The sequence below is a fragment of the Pinus tabuliformis genome, chromosome 5_1 (assembly GCF_031772625.1).
Source record: "Pinus tabuliformis cultivar Carrire ecotype Pingquan chromosome 5_1, CPIR1, whole genome shotgun sequence".
Classification (NCBI taxonomy): Eukaryota; Viridiplantae; Streptophyta; class Pinopsida; order Pinales; family Pinaceae; genus Pinus; species Pinus tabuliformis.
In genome coordinates this window covers 113,828,564-113,834,563 of record NC_142305.1, presented here as the reverse complement: position 1 = coordinate 113,834,563, position 6,000 = coordinate 113,828,564, and the positions used below count along the sequence as shown (strand labels likewise).

General features: G+C 38.2%; 1 pseudogene; it reads left to right on the top strand.

The window, feature by feature from the left end:
* The first annotated feature begins 225 nt into the window (after positions 1 to 225).
* The window catches only part of LOC149163685 (molybdopterin biosynthesis protein CNX1 pseudogene), a 42,388-nt pseudogene continuing 36,613 nt past the window's right edge, over positions 226 to 6,000 (top strand).

The window sequence follows — 6,000 nt, the reverse complement described above, 5'->3', positions numbered from 1 at the left end:
TTATTCCCCATTACCAAGTGCTTTGTACCCCTAGTAGGAGGTGGAACTGACAGTTATGTCAATGTAGGTACTGGTCTACTGAAGGCTTCTTCCCTCATGGGTTGTTTCCCTCTTCAGCCACCGAAGGTTTCACAGATGGTCAATATGCTTTTATCTATTCCTCATGAACAGACCGATCCATGGATCCTACTGGCTCCTTCAGACATTGACACATATAGAGTATAAATGTCGCTGTCACCAGCTGAATTGGCCTGCGAAGCCATTCAAATTGCACCTGAATCTTTGGTCACTTTGGTTTTGGCCAACGGTACCACTGTTCCTCCCATAACCTCTCTTTCTTTCGATCCAATCAATCAAGTCCTACCAAGGGACGAAGCTATTAGAGAGATCACAAGGTTAGAAGAGCGACCTTGGGAGGATTCGCACCATCATGTTTAGATATCTGATTCGGACATGATGCCTCTTCAAATCCTGTCACCTGACGCACATGAAATCATTTCCTCACTGTATACGACTATCCAAATTTTGGACTCAGAAGGAAACAAGGGCAATATTTCACAAACATTGCTCCCCGATATTTCTATCATGACAGGCATCGTGGAAAACATACAGAGTGGAGCCAATCACAATCCTGAGGAAATTGTGAGCTTCAACTACCCGTTTAGGGACTTCGCGATGTTTTTCCTTGGTCTTATGAGGAAATGCATGGCATAGACCCTTCTAATGTCAAGCATGAGATCGAAAAAGATCGAGCATTATTTTTATGGTATTTTTCTTGCTCATTAATCTGAAAAACCTCGAGTCTTCTTCTTTGGGCTCATTAAACTACTACAAAGATGAATAGAGCATTGTTAGGGATATTTTATTGCTCTTTAAAAAATACAAACATCCTCGAGTTTTTGTCATTGCACTCGTTAAATCTATGTCGTTGCACTCGTTTAATCTATGCAACGATAGATAGAGCACTATTAGGGATATTTTATTGCTCTTTAAAAAATACAAACATCCCCGGGTTTTTGTCATTGCACTCATTAAATCTATGCAACGATAGATAGATCATTGTTAGGGATATTTTATTGCTCTTTAAAAAATATAAACATCCCCGAGTTTTCATTGTTAAGCTCGTTAAAATCTATCTAACTATGGCAGAGAACTTTTGGAGATATTTTATTTCTCTTTAAAAAATACAAACATCTCCAAGTTTTTTGTAGTAGTACTCGTTAAACATCCATACCACAATTCGTAAAGCACTTTTTGGGATATTTTATTTCTCTTTAAAAAATATAAACATCCCTGAGTTTTTCATCATTTGCACTCGTTAAATATATGGAAACGATGCTTTGAGCACCTCTTTTTTGATCTTGTTCCAGCTCATAAACTAAAAAATACCAACAGAGCATCCTTTTTAGGCACTTTTTTCTCGCTCTTTAAACTAAAAAAATTCCTGAGCTGTGTCTTGCTACTCGTTAAACATGCTAAAGATGACCCAAGCATTCTTTCAGGTACTTTTTTCTTGCTCATTTAAAAATGAAAAATCCCGAGTTTTTGTTACTGAGCTCGTTAAAGTGTCACGACAAAACACAAGTTTAGTCTGTCGCCTCATACTCGTAACAAAATGAGGTCAAAATCTATTGGAAAAAGGTTTCTCTTTATCCGGGTTCAATAGATTAAATACAAAAAAGTAATCGATACGGGTATACTATTAACCTTTTGTTGCATCCGATTAACAACTATGACAAAGGGACCACCATGGAGTCTCTCTTTACAATCTTTTCAGACTCTCTAAATATGAAAAGACCACTGAGTTGTCCAGTTTGGACTCTTTAAATACACAGACAAGATATAGAGTCGTTCTTTTTATGATACTTTTCAGACTCTTAAAAGATGAAAAAATCGACGAGTTTGCCTATCTGGACTCATTAAACTAATTAGATAGGAAAAAGATTCGTTCTTTTTTCAATCCTTTTCAGACTCTTTAAACATGAAAAGATCGATGAGTTTACCCATCTGGACTCATTAAAAAATCAGATGGGGAAAGTGGACAATACAACTATATCCTGTATTCGAAAGCATGGTTTGGCAGCATTCGTCCCCTTAAACATGGCACTCCCTCAGATAAACCTTCATTTGGATAGCCTCTCAGTATGAACCCTACCAACTTATGAGTTTTTAGCCTATATGCCCTAATGTAATTGCATCTCTGTATCTTAAACACTCTGTAGTGTTCATGAGTCTAGTGTTGTCTGGTTAAAACTGTTGTCGTGCCTTCTATTGTTCAAGGGTTCCCATTTGTTTCCTCTATCAACCAATCCTACATATCCCTTCATCATGCCCTCCATTTTTTAGACCCAAAAGCTCAAAAGATTCTTCAAAAAACAAAATCACCCTTGTCCAATTTCATGTCGTCTGATGTAGGACACGTCATTGCCTACCTTTCGACAAGTTTCTTCCTATCGACTTCAACACTCTAGCTAGGAAGATAACCCAAAAACACATTCGTTGCCTTGTTTCTTGCAGACATTAGTGGCAGGTTACCTTGTGTTTGATCACGGGTTTTCATTATTGGCTCCTGGTTAAGCAATTCTATGAGTGTTTGATGACAAAAAATCTTTCACACTCGTTAGTTTTCACTGTGCATCTTGGAGACCATCACCATTATCAGTGGCCTTCCACGCATCTGTTAACAGTCTCCATTATCGGCTGGTAATCAAATGATTTCGTGCATGTTCGATGTCAACTCATATTATCACATGTACCGATCTATGCTATTCGATGAAGCAGGAATCAAGACCTTGGGTAGAGGCTTGCATCATTCAGCCTTGTTTCCTCTCCCAAGCTGCGATATTGTTCTTTGGAGACAACTATTTCAGGATGATCTATTATGACACTAGATCTGCCCTGTGCCATATTTGTGGCCAGCATTGTTATATCTTCGAGGAGAAAATTACTTTGACATAGCTACTGAGCATGGGAATGCCTGACTCAGGACATGATTTTAGCAGTTTATATATATGTATCTTTGTTGTATCAGGTTTTCCTTGCCGCCCGAAACTCTCTCTCTCTCTCTCTCTCTCTCTCTACAAAGATTTTGATAGCAAATTACAGTATTTTTTTTCATAAAGTATTTCGGCCATCATCTCTGCCTCTGATCTCATACTTTAGGGGGCATTCGTTATAGGACAAATTGACCTCCTAATCAACTCAGAGGTGAAAGACAAGATGACTGAAGCAATGACCACAATTGCAGGCCGAGAATCCACACTAATGCCCTCTATACATTGACAACCTACTATATAAAGCTTGTTTACAAGCATAAAGGAGCGTTAGTCACCCTGCTAACTCTTGTTGTTAAACCAGGGGGACCGTTAGTGAACTTAAGTGATGTCCAAAAGGTTATGCCAACGAATCTGCCCATAAATATCTAGATATTAAATCCCTAAATTTGTGCAAGAAAAGCAAGGAAACTCCAAAAATCAAGATATTTGGAGAAATATATTCTGAGAATGAAGGCAAATGGGAAAAAGCTTATAAATAAGGCAAGTTAATGGTTTTTTCCCTAATAAACTCTAAATGAAGCTTGGTAGCCCTAATTTGATTGCTATATAAGCAGCGAGAGGGCCATTGCAAAAGGGATCAGATCATTTAGAAGGATAGCCCATAGAGTTGTTGTGAACTGTCATATTCTTGAAGGAGCTAGCTGAAAGAAGGAGAGAGAGAGAGGAAGAAGTGGTAAGGAAGGCTGATATAACGGATTGTTGTAATCACTCTTCCATTCTGAATATAGGACCATGGTTGTGTTCCCTACTCCAAAGTGTCGGTGATATTGTGCATTTATTTGTTCATTCTGATGCTTATTGTGTTGAGTAGATAAGTTATACATTTATACATGTTTGTTATGGATTCTTACATTAATTGTCAGAAGTGTATGCTGTGATTGGTTTGCTTTGTTCTTTTGTGCAAGAATCGTCTTGGAGCCAGTTAGGAGGAGTTCTTCTTACCGCATGGAGATCCCCAAGCAAATCTAGAAAGAACCAAAGGTGATCCTCTTTCCATACCCTATCAATATATGTCTGATAGATGAACATGTGTGTAACAGGTAGCTTTTGCAGATAACCTTACAGTCTGTCGAAGGTCCCGGGAAGACTTTTGAGGGTAGTTTTCATCCCGTGCATTTTACCCCATAACATCTAACATGTATTCCTTCTCCATCATCTCTCCATAGTATGGTAGAATTCCAATGTCTGTAATAATCTCATGACAAGATGACATCAATATGATAAACCGCTATCTAAGATGTTGAATGATGATCCGCTGACTAAGCAGGAATAAGTGGTGGGCCAAGGGAAAGGCCCAATGATTGCAAAATTTTATAGTTCAGTCCATTATGGGCAAAGCTTGGGTTCTAAGACTATGTAATGCATAGTTCAAGCTAGGCCGAGGAAGAATATTTCATAGTTTGAAAGCTTAGTGAGCTAGGCTGAGGGATTGGGCATTGGTTCAACCAACTGCACAGTTCTAGAAGACAAAGGGGACTGGGTGATTGCACAGTTTTGGGAATCAAGGTTTGGGCTTGAGCACTGAGATTGTGAAGTGCGAATTTCTAGGAGGAAGATGCTTTGCAATGTGAAGTGATAAGAGACAAGATTTCTTCGTAATGTATAAGAATGTGCAATGCATAGTTCAAGAGGGATTGATGAGGCTAGGTTGTTGGGAACTTTCCGAAATTTGTCTAAGTGAAGGATTAGTGATATTAATGTGAACGGTGATATAAATTAACTATGGTCACACACTTAGACATTTGGTAACACAACATAGATCATCCAGAACATATGAACACATACTTACCTTAGTGTGACTACCTTTGCGGCAACTTACGACAAGTGTGTCACTGAAGATAGACTTTGCAATGATAACAATGACACTTGTGCAAGAATGCGTGAATATTTGGAAATGAGTGCAAAACATTCCTACATGATGAGAAAAAATCATTATCACAAAGATTTCCCTTTGAAACAAATTGAAACTCCACTTTGCATGATAAGCAACAATTCCCATGCTAGAAGATGACATTTGCTATATGAAGATAAAAATGTGAACGACACTTGCAATACACGAATGATGATGAAAACAACACATGCCAAAGAAAAGATAACATGAAAATGACAATAGTTAGAGTACAAGCAAGTGAAAGTGACATTTGAAAACATGAAAGTGGAATTGATGTAAACAAAGGTGCATGGGAGCGACAATTTACAACAATCACTGAAATGGAAGTACCAATGCAACTACAATGTGAGAAACTATTGTTGTTAGTGCACACTGACTATCAACATTGATTGGACATCACATAGGCATAGACTTAATGGAACGTTCTATGCTTTTCCAAGGTTGCGTAGAAGAATGTGCTCATGAACTTATTGCGAATTGATCATGTTTGTGCAAGTGAATTCAACACTTCCAATCCAAGAGGGAGCTCAAAAAGCATCAGTTGACCAAGAAGTGACTATGGAATGGCCGATCGTAAGATCCACGATAGGATCAAAAATTTGAGTATGAGAAAAAATTTTGAGGGTGTTTGTCGCAACAATAACACATGGTCAACAATCTATTCCTCAAAATCAGTATATGGAGGGAACTCATGGTTGGTCAAGAGGCTCTTCTTCCTATGACCCATTTAGTCAGCTTCTCAATCATTTATTATCCTCTCTTGATCTTCTAGATTTAGCTTAGCTAACAAATTACCCCATCCTTCATGATCCTTGGTAGCCACCCATGCCTACCATGTAATTACCATCTGATATACCCAATTTTGAAGGGAAGCTTGTATAAAATGCATCCACTCATATCACCATCGGTGTTCATCAAACTCTTTAGTGGATGATTCAATTACATTACATCTATTCCAACAAACCCTAACTAGAGATGTTTCTAAATGGCATATCAGACAGATGCAACATATTACAGTGGCTTTTCTTCCTTGGCTCGGATATTTTGGATATT